General features: G+C 35.1%; 1 long non-coding RNA gene across 2 annotated transcripts; it reads left to right on the plus strand.

The window, feature by feature from the left end:
* Positions 1–1,529: 1,529 nt before the first annotated feature.
* On the plus strand, positions 1,530–12,977 carry LOC149895108 (uncharacterized). Of its 2 annotated transcripts, XR_016458497.1 has the most exons (5): positions 1,538–1,738; positions 2,027–2,128; positions 11,272–11,296; positions 11,479–11,603; positions 11,907–12,977. It is a non-coding gene; the product is annotated as an uncharacterized LOC149895108 (long non-coding RNA). The 2 variants fall into 2 exon arrangements; XR_016458496.1 differs by lacking the exon at positions 11,272–11,296 and having other exon boundaries at positions 1,530–1,738.
* The last annotated feature ends 4,879 nt before the right edge of the window (positions 12,978–17,856 follow it).

A 17,856-nucleotide genomic window follows, 5' to 3' on the forward strand; every position in this document is an offset into this window, starting at 1 on the left:
AGTTACATTGTTCTTGAAAGATATTTTTTGGATAGATATTAGATATATTAAATTTATGATGTTTGGTGAATTAAAATTGATAATCAGTATGGCCAAATTATTATACTCGGTTCCTTTTTTCTTATAGCAAACAATGTTGTTTTTAAAATGTAGGCTTTCACTTATTAGGTATATTCTGTATATTATAGTAAGAAGTATAAAATGTACAGTAGCAATAGCTATCAAGTTTTCAGAGATATCATGGTTATTCAAATTGAAGTTTATACACTTTATTACTATTTTTCATCTATAATATAATACCATCAATGGGTCAATCAGTCTGAGTTATTCAATATTAATAATACTAATAACTTTCTGGAATGTTCAATAAATGTAAAATGTGAGCATCTGCAAATCATAAAACATTTCCTTTATGTTGGGCAAATTAAACTTATTATGTTTTTCTTCATCTTCATACTCTCTGATCTTATTAGATTTCACTTGTTTTACACTTGGCATTGTAGTGTTCTTTCATCACAAAAATATATGTTTTAATTCATTGTTAATCGTTGTTTTATTTTTATAATAACTTATTGGAAACAAACGTTATTAGTATCGACACGTCTTATTAGAATTACATAATATAATAGTAAAACGAGTAAGTACATAGATCAATTATTACATGAAAACTTCTTATCCTCTTCTTACTTTTGGACTTTGGAGTGATAAATTTACAAAACATATTTTTGATATGCATAAAAAACACTTAATATTTTACATTCTATACAAGAAGCCGTTTTCTTATTTGTTTTCGGAAAGTTGTTTGTTGACATAAATATTCATTTGACGTTACAATGATCATTTAAAATTTGACATTGACATTAGTATCAATAGTAAAAAAGTACATTAAATTAACAATTGAAAGACTTTAATTCATTCAATCTTTAAAAGAAATATAATGACATAAAAATAAAACAGATTTAATGAAATGAAAAATTACGAGCACATATAACTTTTATTCAAGTGCATTAAAATTAAAATCATTGCTATTATGACCAAAATAAATATAATGTTGGCAGCATTGGATATGTTTTTCTTAGATTAGAAAAAACTTGAATAAAATTAATTATTAAGCAATTTAATCAAGACGTTACATTTTTTGTCTACTTTAGAATAATTTCATAAACATTATAGTTGTGTTTAATAATTATAAAAATATTGAATTCTTGATTATGTTTATAAAAGGCATTAATTGACTTTGATATTTATTATAGGTATAGACACAATCTTCTATAATTATTTGAATAATAATTGTATAAATTAAATTAAACATTAGTTACTACCTATTTATTTAAAAAATATTATTAGTACTCATTAATAATAATACATAGGTATTATAATATATTTTCGTAAAAAAACTTCTAAATATGAAAAAAAATAGGTATGAATTATATTTATACCATTAGCTTAACGGTTACAATATATTAATATTAAACAGATGTTTTGAAATTATTTTTTTGTTATAATATATAATAAACATAAGAGATATTCAAAATACCTACGTAATCACAAAATATTAATTGAATTTTTAATTATGAAAAAATTACAAAACTGTGAAATTGTCTATTCCCACTTTTTCGTAATGTTTGCAATATGTCGCGTCTGGATTTTTACTTCCGGTGAATTTCGCGCTTTCCCCTGAGTATATATTCTGTGCCCGCGCCATTCCTCCTTCTTTACCATTTCGCCTGTTCTCAGGGTAAGTCGATTTACATATTATCATTAATTATTGCTCAGTGCTCTCATATTGTACTTGGAGTGAATAATGATTTGAGTTTGTTTTCTTTATATATTTTACTAACTAACGATTAAATATATTAATTAGTTTATTTATGTAATTAGGTACCAAAAGTCTTCACTCTTATTCATAACGATTTATTCTTTTGTTTTTTCTATGGATTTAATGAATTGATGATTAAGTATTTTAGTGAAAACAATTGATGTTTGTTTAATGCTTTGTTTTTAAATATTCATGTATCGTTTTCAGTAACTTTTCGAGATTCTACGTGATCTCGTGCCCTCGACATGTTCCAAGCATCTTCTTGCAATAATGGCGGCAACGCAGCGGCAATGGCGTGTATCGCTACCGGTAAGCTTTATTCAATTTATTAGAACTAATTATTAACATAGGTACATATTTTCATAGGGCTCTATTAGGTAATCAGGTTAATCTTTTTTGTGCAAATTGAAATGTTCTAAATAAGTAGGCAAGTAGATATTTCTTATTCTTATTCAAAGATTTTTTATGAAATTGGTACCTATCTAATGCTTATGATCCTAATACGTAATTGCCGTTGTCAAGTAGTGTTAAAAAAACATTTTTCATTATGTAGTTGCGTATGTACCTAATCGATAACAGAATAAAGTAATTTTCTTTAACAAGTATAAATATAGTAGGTACTAGGTAGGAAAGTCAGTACTATATTTTTTCCTAATTGTAAAAAAAATGCGCGGGAATCGTAGACCGGCAATGTCGCGCGATGAGCGGGCGCAGCCGCGGTTGTCGGCGTCGGTCGCCATTTTGTGTTCGGTATATTAATAATTGTGAAAATAAATTAAATATTAGGTAATTCCTTCAATATTATATTCAAAATTGTAAATATCCTTAAATATTAAAAATAATGATTATTATAAATCATGATAATATTGTCTCTGACATGTTACGTAGGTACTGTTCTGTATTAACTTGCGTTATAAGTACTGAATTAGTGATACATACCTACCTATTTTCTTTTAATGGAATTGAACGTAGGTATAATATTTATTTTGTAATGTAATGCTTATATGTATAGGTAAGATAGCTTTCAGCCCGCGGCTTCGCCCGCGTTTTCAAAGAAACAGTAGGTACTATATTTTTTTTCCCTAATTCGTTGTAAAAAAAATGTGCGGGAATCGATCGAGGACCGGCAATGGCGTGCGATGAGCGGGCGCAGCCGCGGTTGTTGGCGTCGGTCGCCATTTTGTGTGTTAGGTATATTGTGAAAATAAATTAAATATAAGGCAATTCCTTCAATATTATATTCAAAATTGTAAATATCCTTAGATAGTAAAAATAATGATTATTATAAATCATGATAATATTGTCTCTGACATGTTACGTACTGTTCTGTACTAACTTACGTTATAGTGATATATACCTACCTTTTTTCTTTTTATGGAATTGAACGTATTATATGTATTTTGTAATGTAATGCTTATATGTATAGATAAAATAGCTTTCCGCCCGCGGCTTCGCCCGCGATTTCAAAGAAAAACCCGCATAGTTCCTGTTCCCGTGGGATTTCCGGGATAAAACCTATCCTTTGTGTTTATCCAAGTTACCTCTTGGCTCTTATATGTGAGCTAAATTTCATTGTAATCGGTTCAGTAGTATTTGCGTGAAAAAGTAACAAACTCACACACATCCTCACAAACTTTCGGATTTATGATATTAGTAGGATTATTGAAATTTTCGGTTAAATTTCAATTGTTTAATAATAATTAAATAAAATCAAATAATTTCAATTCATTTTTCTCATTCTTCAAATTTTGTAGCGAAATTAATTTACACTTAGATCAATAATTATTGTAGAAGCAAGATTTATATAAACAATATTTTAGAATAGTATTGGAGGCGGAAGAAAGACTTTAAATTGTATCGTATAGTACCTATAACTACTAGAATTTTAATTGCTAGGTAATAATTAAGAATTGATTTTGATTTCATACGGTTAATTATACCTATATTATGACTTAATAAAAGAATAGGTACACCATATTACGTAAGTACATAGTTTTAAAATTAACATGTCAAATAATTCTAGATATGTTTGATTATTTATACGAGTATAATATTATATCATAACTGCTACGTCTCAGTATCGTTGCGAGTATTTTTTATAGATTGCGGGGTAGGTACCTAAATGACGCCACATTTTCTTGTAGCGAGTTACGTATTTTTTTTTTATTTTTCGTATGTTTATGTTTCGACTCCTTGGACATCTTGGATCTCAACCGATAGTTACCTATCTAATCGATTTGATATTTTTGTGTTAAGAAATTTAAGAGAATGGTAATTTCTCTAGATACTTGTTGTACCTATGTCATAAGGATTGTTATTTTATAATCATACAATGCATTCTTTGTTTGGAACATTTCAATTTGCTTAACATATAATATTATAAATATGTTTCTACTTTCTATATTCATATAAATGTTTTTTCTGACCTGATAAAATGTCATTTTGTTTTTATTATTATTTTAATCGGTTAAATTATTCTTAAAGGGTCAACGCATCAAGCCGATCCCAGGTTTAAGGGTAATAACGCACAATGTGTCGCGATGGCAACATGCGCGGCTGTTTATTCTTCTATTCTAAATAGGGCCGTATTTTCTCAGGAAAATATAGACACTATTTTAGACTTTGGTGATATGTTATATATTCAAATAAGACCACTTGGGGTTGCGCACAATCACCCTCATTTATACCCTGAAGAATTGCCTTCTGATATACGTGTAGGGACCTATTTGGCTAAAATTAAATCGATGGCAGACAACGATAGTTGGATCGACAACGGGCTGTTTCCCACATGTGACAGTGACACAGCCACTTACACTTTACAATTAAAATTAATCCTAAAAAATAAAATATTTCACACTTCACACAATGACTCCACACATAGCTACCTCTTCACCGGCGCTAATAATACAATATCTTTTTGGAGGTCAAATAATAAATATTTTATTTTTAATAGCCATAACGTAGACGCGAATAATAAATACGTACATAACCCGCATTCGGTAGGAGCCGCACGTCTTTTTCAGTGCAACAATTTAGATACTCTTGCAAAATTTTTGTTTTGGAATCCGTCGTTTGGTAGTCAATATCAAATTCATAAAATTATTTTAAATCATTTCCATAGTGTAGATATTATTAATGAATTAGTTAGTGTAGACGACCAATTAGTTAGTGTAGACGACCAATTAGTTAGTGTAGACGAACAATTAGTTAGTGTAGACGACCAATTAGTTAGTGTAGACGACCAATTAGTTATTGTAGACGACCCTAAATTATCTATTTTAAAGCCAGTCGTTTTAGTTAATAAAGGTATACCCCCAAAATATGAACCTAAATTAAATTCCCTCAAACCAATAATTTTACTAAAAAATATTCGCGACCCTAAACTAACAACACTCACACCCGTTGTCTGCATCACAAAATTACCCGACGTTAGTAATGTAGGTAGGAAACGCGGTAGACCGGCTAAAAAAAATTATTCTAAAGCACACAAACAAAACAATGCCAATTTAGATTCGGATGATAGTTCATCAATAAATTCAGTAGAGGTAGGACGTAAAAGGGGACGACCAGGTAGGCGATCTATAGATGCAGATTCTCATTTAAAAGCGGTCAAAAAATATAATAAGAATCATCCCGAGATCCATAGGCAGGCGGTTCAGAAATATAACGAAAGCAATCCCGAGATTCATAGGCAGGCAGTTCAAAAATATAACGAGAGCAATCCCGAGATTCATAGGCAGGCAGTTCAAAAATATAACGAGAGCAATCCCGAGGTTCATAGGCAGGCCAGTCAGAAGTTTAGTCAAAGTAATCCAGAAGTTAATAGGCAAGCGGTAGACAAGTACAATAAAATTAATCGAAATCTAGACGTTGAATTGCGGAATTCAAATAATTTAATAGGTACAAAGAGTGGCGACGGCTTAACTGTCGTCAAATTGTATAGTTTTAAAAACATTTCATTATTAGATAGGGAAGCGTTTTTGTGTAGGTACTGTAATGCTAGATTGTTCTTTGAGGAAAAGAATCGTATTAAGTGGTGTTGTGGGGCTGGCGCTTATAACGTTCAGAATTTCCCGCCTTTAAATGAACCATTTTATAGCTTCCCTTCCTTTTTGCATAAACCAAGGGCTTATAATAATTTATTTGCTTTTAGTGCGTTAGGTGTTTCACACGGATTTCAACATCCAACAACGGGGGTATCATTTTTAAAAATTCAAGGGAGGGTTTATCACAGAGTTTTCGATCTTGCGTACTCAGAAACTACTAACCCGGCTGGACTTTATATTTATGATAACAGTGAGCGAGAGAGCATCGCTTCAAATTTAAATCTAGATTTAACAGTCATTCGGTCCATCACTAATTTCTTGCATAGTCATAACCCTTATATAGAGTGCTTCAAGCGGCTGAGCCAAGAACCATCCGACCACGCACACCTCATTTTTGAACACACCACACGACGCACACATGGCAACATTCTCGGTGATATGCCTTTGGGCAACGAGATTGCTGCCATTATTAGTAATGAGCAGGAGCGCTATATTCCGCGCGCCATTGCAATCTGGAAAATTGGCGACAAAAAGCCTCACACAGTAGATATAATGCACCCCTTATATGAAACTTTTCAATATCCATTATTGTATCCGCACGGTAACCCTGGATGGTTTCCTAACAAAACGGACAATAATGGAGCAAAACTAACCCAGAACAAATACGTTAGATGCCTCCTTCTGAGCGAACCCCGTTTCAACGATTATAATCGTTTGTCCGAAGAGTGGTTAGTTGATATGCAATGTAGGATTTTAGAAGAAAGACTTCGTTACCTGTATAACATCCAAAAAGGTAACACGGATAATGCTCTCCGTTCCGCTCCATTAAGAGAAGTAGAGTCAGTTTTACAGCAAATCAGTGTAGATGAGACTATTCGAGGAGAGGGTGGGGTTGTGCCTGGTAGAGTTTATTTGCCGAGTAGTTACACGGGGGGGCCTAGATATATGAAGCAAAAGTATATGGATGCTATGGCTGTAGTTAACAGATTAGGATTGCCATCTTTTCTTTTAACTTTAACATGCAATCCCAAATGGCCTGAAATACAAAATTCAACAACAGGTCATCATAATACGCCTTCAATTTGTGCTAGAGTTTTTAATATTAAATTACAACAACTTTTGAGGGATCTTCGCACAGGGGTTTGGTTTGGTAAAATTGTTTATATTTTATATGTAATAGAGTTCCAAAAACGGGGATTACCACACGCTCATATTTGTTTTGCAGTCGAGGGTGGTGGCCCCGTTCACGGTACTGATGTAGATAAATTTATTAGAGCAGATATTCCTGACGCTTCAGAAGCTGATGGAAAATTGAGGAAAGCCGTTTTAGATTATATGGTTCATGGTCCATGCGGTCCACCGCATAGGACAGATTTAAAATGTTGGGATAGTGAAAAAAAAAAATGTACAAGCTATTTCCCAAAACCAGAGACAGAGGTCACACACTGTAATGATAAAGGGTTTATAAATTTAAAGCGTAATAGTAAAAATACAGCCACCATTAAATACAGAGGGAGGGATGTAGAAATTAGTGATTTGTGGATAGTACCATACAACGCTGCCCTTCTCCTTAGATACGATTGTCATTTAAATTTAGAATCAGTGTCCACTCGAACTGTAATTAAATATCTTTTCAAATATATGACCAAAGGTCCAGACGAGGCTCGAGTCGCCATTGTTCCAGATGAACACAAAAATAACGAAATAGAACAGTACGTCACAAAACGATACATCGGTTCTGGTGAGGCTGCTTGGAGAGTTTTTGAGTTTGACGTCACGGGACGTGAGCCTACTGTAAAAATGTTAGATGTTCATTTAGAAAATCACCAGTCTGTTTTTTTTAAGGCGGGAAATGAAGAACGTGCGGTTAAAAATTCAGATTCAGATCTCATCACGTATTTTAATCGTCCCCTCGGTGAAGAATTTGATAGGTTAACATATTTAGATTTTTACGAGAGGTACATAGTTCATTCAAGCCGCCCCTCAACAAAAAATACAATCATTTACGAAATGAATAACGGAAAATTTTTGACTAAAAGACAGAGGGGAGAAATAGTGACGCGTTTATTTTGGGTCGCGCCCAACAGAGGTGAACAATTTTATTTAAGATTACTGTTAGCTTTACACCCCTGCCGTAGTTACAGGGATCTTTATAATTTGGGTGGTCCAAATTGTAACACATTCCAGGAAGCCGCTAAAGCCGTTGGGATCGCCAACGATGAAGCCGAATACGAGATAGCTATGCAGGAAGCTTCATGTTTTTTGACCGGACCACGCCTGCGTAACTTTTTCGTATTATTGGCTGTTAACGGGGTAGCAGTAGCGACACTGTGGGAAAAATTTAAAAATGAGCTGGCTGAAGACATCCTTAACCGCGTAGATAACGATCCGGATAGAGCGTACACCCAGGCCTTGGTTCAAATTGACCGTCTATTGCGAAAACATGGTACGTGTTTGTTAGAGCAGGGTTTGCCTGACGCGCGCGATGACACTACCGAATTAGGCCGTGAGAAGGCTCTACACGATGCAGACGGGTTACGCGAATTTGTAGATATTTGGACACCCAAGCTGTCTCATGACCAGCGGCAAGTGTTCGAATATGTGCAAAATTTGCTAACTGATGATGTTTTTCGCAATAGTAACGAAAGTGCTATTTATATAGACGGTCCGGCAGGCACTGGTAAAACGTTGCTTTTAAATACGATAGCAGCGTACGTGAGGGGCGTACTCAACGGTGTAGTTTTGTGCACTGCGAGTTCAGGTATTGCCGCGCAGAACTATGTAGGCGGTATGACCGCGCACAGTATGTTTAGGTATCCGTTGAGCGCTATTGACGATTTAGGGTATTGGTATGTAACAAACGGAACCCAGAGAGCTGAACTCATACTACACTCCGATTTAATTATTTACGACGAAGCGCCGATGGTACACAAGTACCTCATTCATTTGTTAGATAGGTCTTTGCAAGACTTGACAAAGTCTAATAAAAGTTTCGGGGGAAAGGTTATCATCTTTGCCGGAGACTTTCGTCAGATTCCACCAGTAGTTACCAACGCCAAGTGTCATTCCGATATATTTAATGCCTCAGTTAAATCATCGCCCTTATGGCAGAGTTTAAAGACGTTTTCACTAACTACACCTCAGAGGTGTAGTGAAGATAGTGTATTTTCCGATTTTTTGCTTCAAATAGGTTCTAACAATTTGCCTTTACATTCGGTAAAGGTCGGCAGATCTTGTCAAAATTTAATAGACCTTTCACTTTTATCATTTACTACAGATTTAAATGAGTTAATTAATTTTGTTTTTTCGGATTTCCTTTTAGAACACGAGCCAGAAGTATGCATAGGTAGAGCCATTCTTTCAACTCACAATTCTAATATTAGGGAAATAAATAGAACTGTATTAGACCGTTTGCCAGGCGATCTTTTACATTTCTATTCAGTAGATAAAACGGCCACGGATGACACTGACGAATTGTATTTAGGCGTGGACGTGTTGAATAGTATGCACCCTAAAGGTATACCAGAACACGATCTCACATTAAAAGTAGGATGCATTTGCATGATAATACGTAACCTTAGTTTTTCGGATCATTTAGTTAATGGTACGAAAGTTATAATCGTAGGGACTTCACCTCGATTGATAACAGTTCAGAAACCGGGAATAGCCGAATTGTTTTTTATACCGCGAATCATGTTCAAAGCCCCCATTGATCATAATAGTCCGATAGAAATGTGTCGATTGCAATTTCCCCTTCAGGTGTGCTATGCAATGACCATTCACAAGAGTCAAGGCCAAACCATTAATAGGGTTGGCATTGATTTAAGATCGGATGTCTTCAGTCACGGACAGTTGTACGTGGCATTAGGTCGCGTACGGGATAGGAACGATTTAATGCTTCTTGTACATAGGGAAAAATTAATAGACGGTAAACCTTACGTTAATAACGTCGTCATTCCACAGTTACTTTAGGGATTTCCCACCACGCATTACACTATTCACTTTGCAATTCATTGGTAGATTGACACGAGTTACACTTGCAAGCATTACACACTCGGCTTCCTGGAATGAAATTGTTCACCTCCGTTCTATATCAGAAAAATCAATTATTAAAATCAAATCATGTTGCCAACGTTTACATTGTGCGTATTTTTTATGAACTCTTTTATCATCACGACACTTATATTAAAAAAACGAATTGATTCTACGTTAAAGTTGAAACACTGTGTAACACATTTATTTGTATTAAAGTAAAATACGAGAGCGAATGTATGAGTTTGTTATTGGTTTAAAGGTTGTATGCGCATTGTCAATTATTTATTTCAGTGGCGGTGACACTAATTTATAAAATTGACTGAACATTTCTTATATCTTATAATGCCATGGATATGTAAGTCATAGCAGCTGCTTGGTTCATAGGAATTTAATTGGATTTCAATGGACCTTATCGGCTCGGTGACAGGTGGAAATGCGTGTCCACCTCGGGGGCCGCTTGCGCGCATTTCCGCTCGACACCGACCCGGTACCGTCCGCGGATCTCATACCTTCCGTGGGACTAAAAGTGTCCGCTATTGTCTTTCATGATCCATCGTTATTCTATTCGGAGGGCTGTAATTTCATTTTTATGAATTGCATCACATCCGACGTATATTTACAGTACAACGCGCTACATCATTACTTCTAATATCGTACTTTTACATTCGCTAAGCGCATTTTACAGTAATATTTAAATATTTTGTCTCGCTATGCTTCAATTTTCTATGTAGATCAATCAATTTTGTTTTTTAACATAAACTTACATGCACAACACAAATTATATTTGTTGTACATAAAATCAATTACTTAAGTTTAGTTTTATATAGACTAGAGTAAATTAATTTAGATCGTGTAAATTATTATGTAATGTAGATATTTTATTCATATATTTTATTTACGTGTAAACATAATATGTATTTTTGATAGAATCATGGACCATATTTATTTAATTTTATTTTATTACATGCATAACGCTTTACACGTGTCATTCATAACACACTTTACAATTTTTTTTCTTTTATAGTTAGTATAATAGTAGTGATTAGTGTATATTGAGTAGTTAGAAAGTAGTTAGGTAACTCCGCCTGTGTTTGAGGGTGAATAGAATAAATTTTATCATATTATTTTATTCTACCTCATCGCAGCCAGTCCCAAGCCTGGATAAAGGAGGAGGTGGTAGTTTTGCATTAATACAGAAAGTTTCAGATCTCATTTGCTCAGTATGATGTGAAGCACCTCACTGCCAGTAAGAAAATTGAAAAGTGTTCCTTTTGCGGATATTTGTCATAGGTTTTTATAATATATCTTTTATAACCTTTTAATTTTCTTTCTAAAATTATGAAACAACTTGATATAATTTATATTTTCCAGATACATAGGACAACAATATGACTAGGTACATTCAATCACAAGTTGAGTATATTATATTTGTTGGCATAATTCCTGTTTGTGTAAAATGAAGAATTAAAAAAACATATTTTGATTAAATTTAGACAAAACTATGGATTCATAACTCACGTTTAAATTGATTGCCAGTGATAAAAAATGAGAATAATCAAATTTATATTTTTTTTTCAGAAACGCCACAATGATTCCCAGCAGAAATTAGGAAAATATAAAAGACCAGTTTCATCCATAGGAAGAAAGACACTACTTATTTTACCAATAAAAGGATTTCGAGGGCAAAATATTTTACATATAAGGTATAGAAAAAGTCTTTAATTTTGATGAAAAAATGACACCAAGTTGAATCACAAGTTAAGAAATTGGCCTAATTCCTGTTTGTAAACTGCATAAACATCATGATTAAATTTACATTTTAATCGATTTCGAAACAAGAGGAAGTTCTCAATTGGCTTTTCAGTGGGATAACCGATTTTGAGAATTCTTTTTTTATATTTGAAAAAAAAGCTGCCTGCATTGTGGTCCCAATTATCAAATCTTTACGATTTAGTTTTGACAAATTGAATTGAAGGTTTTAAATAAATGTGGATTTTTTTTTTCAGAAATGCTGCAGATTGCTCGTACATAAGAAATATTCATCAGGAGGAGGAATGACACTGCTAATAAAAGGAAATTAATTCAAAATATTCTTCATATATAAAACAAGCTTTGATAGTATATATTATGTATATTCGTAAAAAATGGAATCACCAGTTAAGTATATTAATTATATTTTTGGCCTAATTTATGTTTATGAAACAATGAAACTACATAAAGTACCTATTGATACCAAAATAGTTTCTTCAATGTGAATATGTTCTTCAATGTGTTATTACGCTTTGTTAAATTATTTTGTATAATTAAATGCATTGTATTTTGTCAGAAATACAAATATATATATAGAAGATAAACTATTGATATTTTGTAACTATTAGAAACCTAATTCTTTATTAATTAATTTATACTATTACACAAACAATGAGTTTTATAATAAACATTATTGTTAAAAACAAGGTCGAGTCTTGCAAGAATTTATATATCTATTCATAAATTAAATTTTAATCGAATCTTTACTATGGGACTATTCTTGATTTTTGATTGATACTCATACTCATGCATGTGAAAAAGGATAACAAAAATATTCATATTTTAAACAATTTCAGCCAGACGCACCAGGCGGTCAAAGCAGCGTCACTAAGAAGAAACACGTGAAAGCACGAAACAGCAGACCACCAGCTTGCCCCGCGGCTTTACCCGCATTGCTACGCTCCATGTTATTTATATGTATAGCCTATATTATGTTGATCCGACCTGTTCATAATATTTGTTCAAAATTTGCAAGTTAATCAATGCAGTACTGTTTGCGTTTAGCTCGGGGTAGCGTATTTTCTTCGATTATTATTTTGTAGATCACGCCCCAAGTGTTAAAAAATATTCAGTATATTTTCCTACGTTTTTTTATGTATAGATTTTATTTAAGTTATTCGTTTTTTGTTATTTTGATTTTGTATAAATTTATATTTTATACCTATAGATTTTCTTTAAAAATGAAAAAAATGTATTACTTATGTACTGTCACCATTAGTTGAAAAATATTATAGTCATGTTAATTAATAAAATAATTTTAGTTTCAATTATTGTTGTTTTATTCGCAATTCAAATTCAAAAATAATTATTAATATTAATATTATGAAACTTAATATAATTAATCTATGTAGATTTGATTAGATAATTGCCTACCATCTACTACACAAGATAATGTTTAGTACCTACTTAAAATTAGCTTTTTCTTATGCCATTTAATTAATGATCATGAATCATTTTTCACATGTTCGATTCAAAAACAGTGTAAGATGAAATGATGGCGATGTAGCATTACCTACATTATATTTATAAGTTATAACTTTATTTTTTTATAACGTACCTAGGTATTAATAATAAAGGTAGGTAGGCTTCGTAACACCTAATTCCGTAGGTAGGTAGGTACCTATACTACCTTATCATATAAAAATTTTAAAATGATAGAATCAAAAAAATAGCACTGATGAATGAATAAAAGAAAACTAAACTACAGATAACTACCTACCTAATTAATAGTCCTAACTATTTAAATTGTTGGCTTGCAGCTAAATCACTAAAATACCTAAGGGATTAGAAATATTGAGAAAACAACTTCAATAAAAAATCAACAAAATTCAATTTAATGTAACTAGATAAAGAAAAATGACGATATCAATTAACTATTTATTAATTTCGAGCTTTTACATTTTAATATCAGCTACACTCGACAGGGGGACTTATTTATATAATTCAGTTTTTTATTAGTTTATAAACAAAACAAGAGGTAACCATTTTTATTCAAGTAGGTATATGAACATATTCAATGAAATTAAAACACATTATTTAGGTATCCTATTTTGTATTGTATCTTTTAAAAACACGTTTTGCAAATTTCGAAATCATTTTTTTCATTAAATAATTTCAATCTTCTATTTTCATTAGGTATTGCTTCGGTTAAAAAAATCGCTTTCTATATCGAAGGCGTTCAAAACTGAAAGAGAAATTATTAGTGATAAGTATATAAATTTTGTATTATAGGTACTGTATAATCTTTGATTATATAAGTATAATCAAAGTGTATAATATAATTAGAGACAAGTAATTTATTGGCTGGGATCTTAGAGACTGGGCTGCTCGAAAACTGAGCATTGACTTATTCATTTTTTCTTATATTGCGCATTTTTATACTTTTAAATAAGAAAAATAGGTACATAGTATAAAATGATTTATGAATATCGATCAAATTATGAAGTACCTACATGGTGTAAGATTTTCAATTTCAATTATTTATTCTTGAATATAATATATCATTATGACAATAATATTATAGATTGATGTAACACATAAATATACATTATACAGGTATTATGTGTATGTTAAAAAAATGTGTCAGTTTGCTATTTTCTTTTTAGTTGGTACAACAAAAAAAAACACAAATTTCATCGCCAATTACATTGTTTTGTTGAAACATGTGACATGGGTAATGATTATAGTAGACATACAATATCGGTGTATTTTTTTTTACATCAATGATCTCTTCTTAGCGTTTTTTGTCAGTCATATACCCTATATATTTTTTATGATTATGAAACGATGAATTGCGATTAAGTACTTGTTTGTTTAATTGAGTAAGTGTTGTCTTGAACTTTTTTTTCTGACAAAATAAAAATTAGAAATTATATTCCTATAGTCCAAGAGCTGATGATAGCTAGAATAATTTAATTATAGATAAAAAAAAAACAACATCGTTTGTTAAGACTCTTAGAGCACACGGAAGCTCGCGGGCTGCTTGCAGCCCGCGCACAACGCACCAGCTAGTTATTTATATATATATAAAGCTACACTACCACTCACTGACTGACATCGGTTTTCTCGGAAACTACGCGGAAAGTGGGGGGGATAATGACGTGATCGTGTAGAGGTGCGCCGAGTGACCAGAGGAAAAATATAGCGATCTCGATCACCTTCGAAAACCGAGTGGACCCCTGGAGGTGCGCAAAAACGGTGATACCTGGAGGGGGGGTGTCTGAACAAAAAATGCTCGGAACTGGTGGCGATTACCAGGGGTGGTGGAAAAATGGCGATTTTCGCGAAAACAAGATGGCCGCCGTACTTTGCCAAAATCGCCATTTATGAATCCTTACGTCTCAAATTTGGCACACGTGCTCTGTTCGAGCCGGCGAATCGATCGGTGCCCCGTTCGAGTGGCTCCGGGCCCCCGTTTCCGACTTTCATACATTGGAAAATCCAACGGCCCGCGGAAACGGTGCGAGTTGGGTGGGGGGTCCCGGAACTAAAAATGATCACCACCCTGGGACGCTACCAGGGAGCCATAGTGGGTCGCTCGATTTTGGAATTTTTCCATTTTTGGCGCAAACATAAAAACGTAAATTTAGACGAGGTGGCGCAACGGAGAAACACACCAATGATGCATTCATACTCGCCCAGCTCCCAGGATATCCAGAAAAATCCGAAATTTTGAACTTTTTCACAGCCCGTGGAGACGGTCAACGGCCCGCGCAAACGGTAGCAGCTACATCTGGGGTGCTCAAACTAAACTTGGAGTAGACCTCGAGCAATTACCACAAATAGTGAAAAAAATTCAAAATGGCGGAAAAAATGGCCGCCGCCATACAAATGCTTAAACGGCTATCGCTGGTCCGATCGCGCTGAAACTTGGCACAGGGGCTTTAATCGAGCCGCACATTAAGGTGGGATACTCATAATTGAATTTCCACGGCTGGTTTCCGAGTTTCATACAACGCGAAATTCGACGGCTCTCCGAAACGGCGCGAGATAGGTGGGGGGTGTAGAACTAAAAAATGATCAGGAAGATGGGGCGCTACCAGGGCAATGGAGAAATTTCAAATTGGACGCAATTTTTTTTTCAAAAATGGCCAATTTTTCAAAGCAAGATGGTGGCGCCGGTTACTTTACGATCGGTCTGAAAATTGATTTCTGTGCTGTAATAGGCCAGATTTACAAAACTGCATACTCAGAATTTCTCTCTGACCCTCGGTTTCCATTTTCCATACATCACGAAATTCAATGGTTCTCTGAACCGGTGGCAGATAGGTCGGGGTCGCCGAAGTAAAAAATGCTTCAATACCTGGTCCGCTTCCAGGCATATAATAATTTTTTGTAAAAAGTGAAATTTTTTTTTTCGAAAATTTTGTATGGAAATTTCCATAGTAGGGAAGGGTAATTGAATAGCAACGGCAAAAGAAGGCGCCGCGGGCTGCTTGCTGCCCGCGCACCGCGTAACCTCGAAGGTCGTCAGCCTCCCGGAGTAGAAAATATTTATTAACTTTTAAACTACCGCACGAGCCAAGCGAGCGAAGCGAGCGAATCACGGCAGCGGCTGGCGTAAATATTCAAATAGGTAGCGAGGAGCGAAGCGACGAGCGAGTTAGGTTAACTTTTGAACTACCGCACTAGCCAAGCGAGCGAAGCGAGCAAGTCACGACAGCGGCCGGCGTAAATATTCAAAGAAGTAGCGAGGAGCGAAGCGACGAGCGAGTTAGGTTAACTTTTGAACTACTGCACTAGCCAAGCGAGCGAAGCGAGCAAGTCACGTCAGCGGCCGGCGTAAATATTCAAAGAAGTAGCGAGGAGCGAAGCGACGAGCCAGTTAGGTTAACTTTTGAACTACCGCACGAGCCAAGCGAGCGAAGCGAGCGAGTCGCGTCAGCGGCCGGCCTAAATATTCAAATAGGTAGCGAGGAGCGAAGCGACGAGCGTGTTAGGTTAACTTTTGAACTACCTACCTACCTACTTTTGAACTGGCCGGCGTAAATATTCAAATAGGTAGCGAGGAGCGAAGCGACGAGCGTTTTAGGTTAACTCTTGAACATTGCCCGCTATCGATTAGACACTTCAAAATAATGAAATTCGGGGATCACGTTTCAAAAATTTTACCAATATTTGAATAAGTAATTTATAAACAGTTTCGACTGACTGTAGAATCACTGTTAGCAGATGTAACAGATGGACAGGAAATTCGAATGCATTTTCAAATGACTGAAGATTTCTGCCATGGGATGAGCCGCGAGCTGCTTGCAGCACGCGCGCCACGCACCCTCGAATAGAAAATATTTGAATGGGAAATTTATAAGCACTTCCGATTGACTGTGGAATCGCTGTTAGCAGATATTAACAAATTGACGGGGAATTTTTATGCATTCTCAACTGACTGAAGATTTCTGCCCTGGGATGCTTCGCGGGCTGCTTGCAGCCCGCGCACCACGCACCCTCGAAGGTGGGCAGCCTCCCGAAGTGGAAAATACTTGAATGGAGAATTTATAAGCATTACCGACTGACTGTAGAATCGTTGTTAGCAGATGTAACAAATGGACAGGAAATTCGAATGCATTTTCAAATGACTGCCCTATTGCTTCAACCCAGGGGCAAAAGGGGCTCGCGGGCTGCTTGCAGCCCGCGCACAACGCACCAGCTAGTTATAATATATAAAGCTACACTACCACTCACTCACTGACTGACATCGGTTTTCTCGGAAACTACGCGGAAAGTGGGGGGGATAATTATGTGATCGTGTAGAGGTGCGCCGAGTGAGCAGAGGAAAAATATAGCGATCTCGATCATCTTCGAAAACCGAGTGGACCCCTGGAGGTGCGCAAAAACGGTGGTACCTGGAGGGGGGGTGTCTGAACAAAAAATGCTCAGAACTGGTGGCGATTACCAGGGGGGGTGGAAAAATGGGGATTTTCGCGAAAACAAGATGGCCGCCGTACTTTGCCAAAATCGCCGTTTATGAATCCTTACGTCTCAAATTTGGCACACGTGCTCTGTTCGAGCCGGCGAATCGATCGGTGCCCCGTTCGAGTGGCTCCGGGCCCCGGTTTCCAACTTTCATACAACGCAAAATCCAACGGCCCGCGGAAACGGTGCGAGTTGGGTGGGGGGTGCCGGAACTAAAAATGATCACCACCCAAG

Source organism: Colias eurytheme, chromosome 32, assembly GCF_061535395.1.
Source record: "Colias eurytheme isolate Ceu_HAF_F1 chromosome 32, ilColEury1 Martin Lab GWU primary, whole genome shotgun sequence".
NCBI lineage: Eukaryota > Metazoa > Arthropoda > Insecta > Lepidoptera > Pieridae > Colias > Colias eurytheme.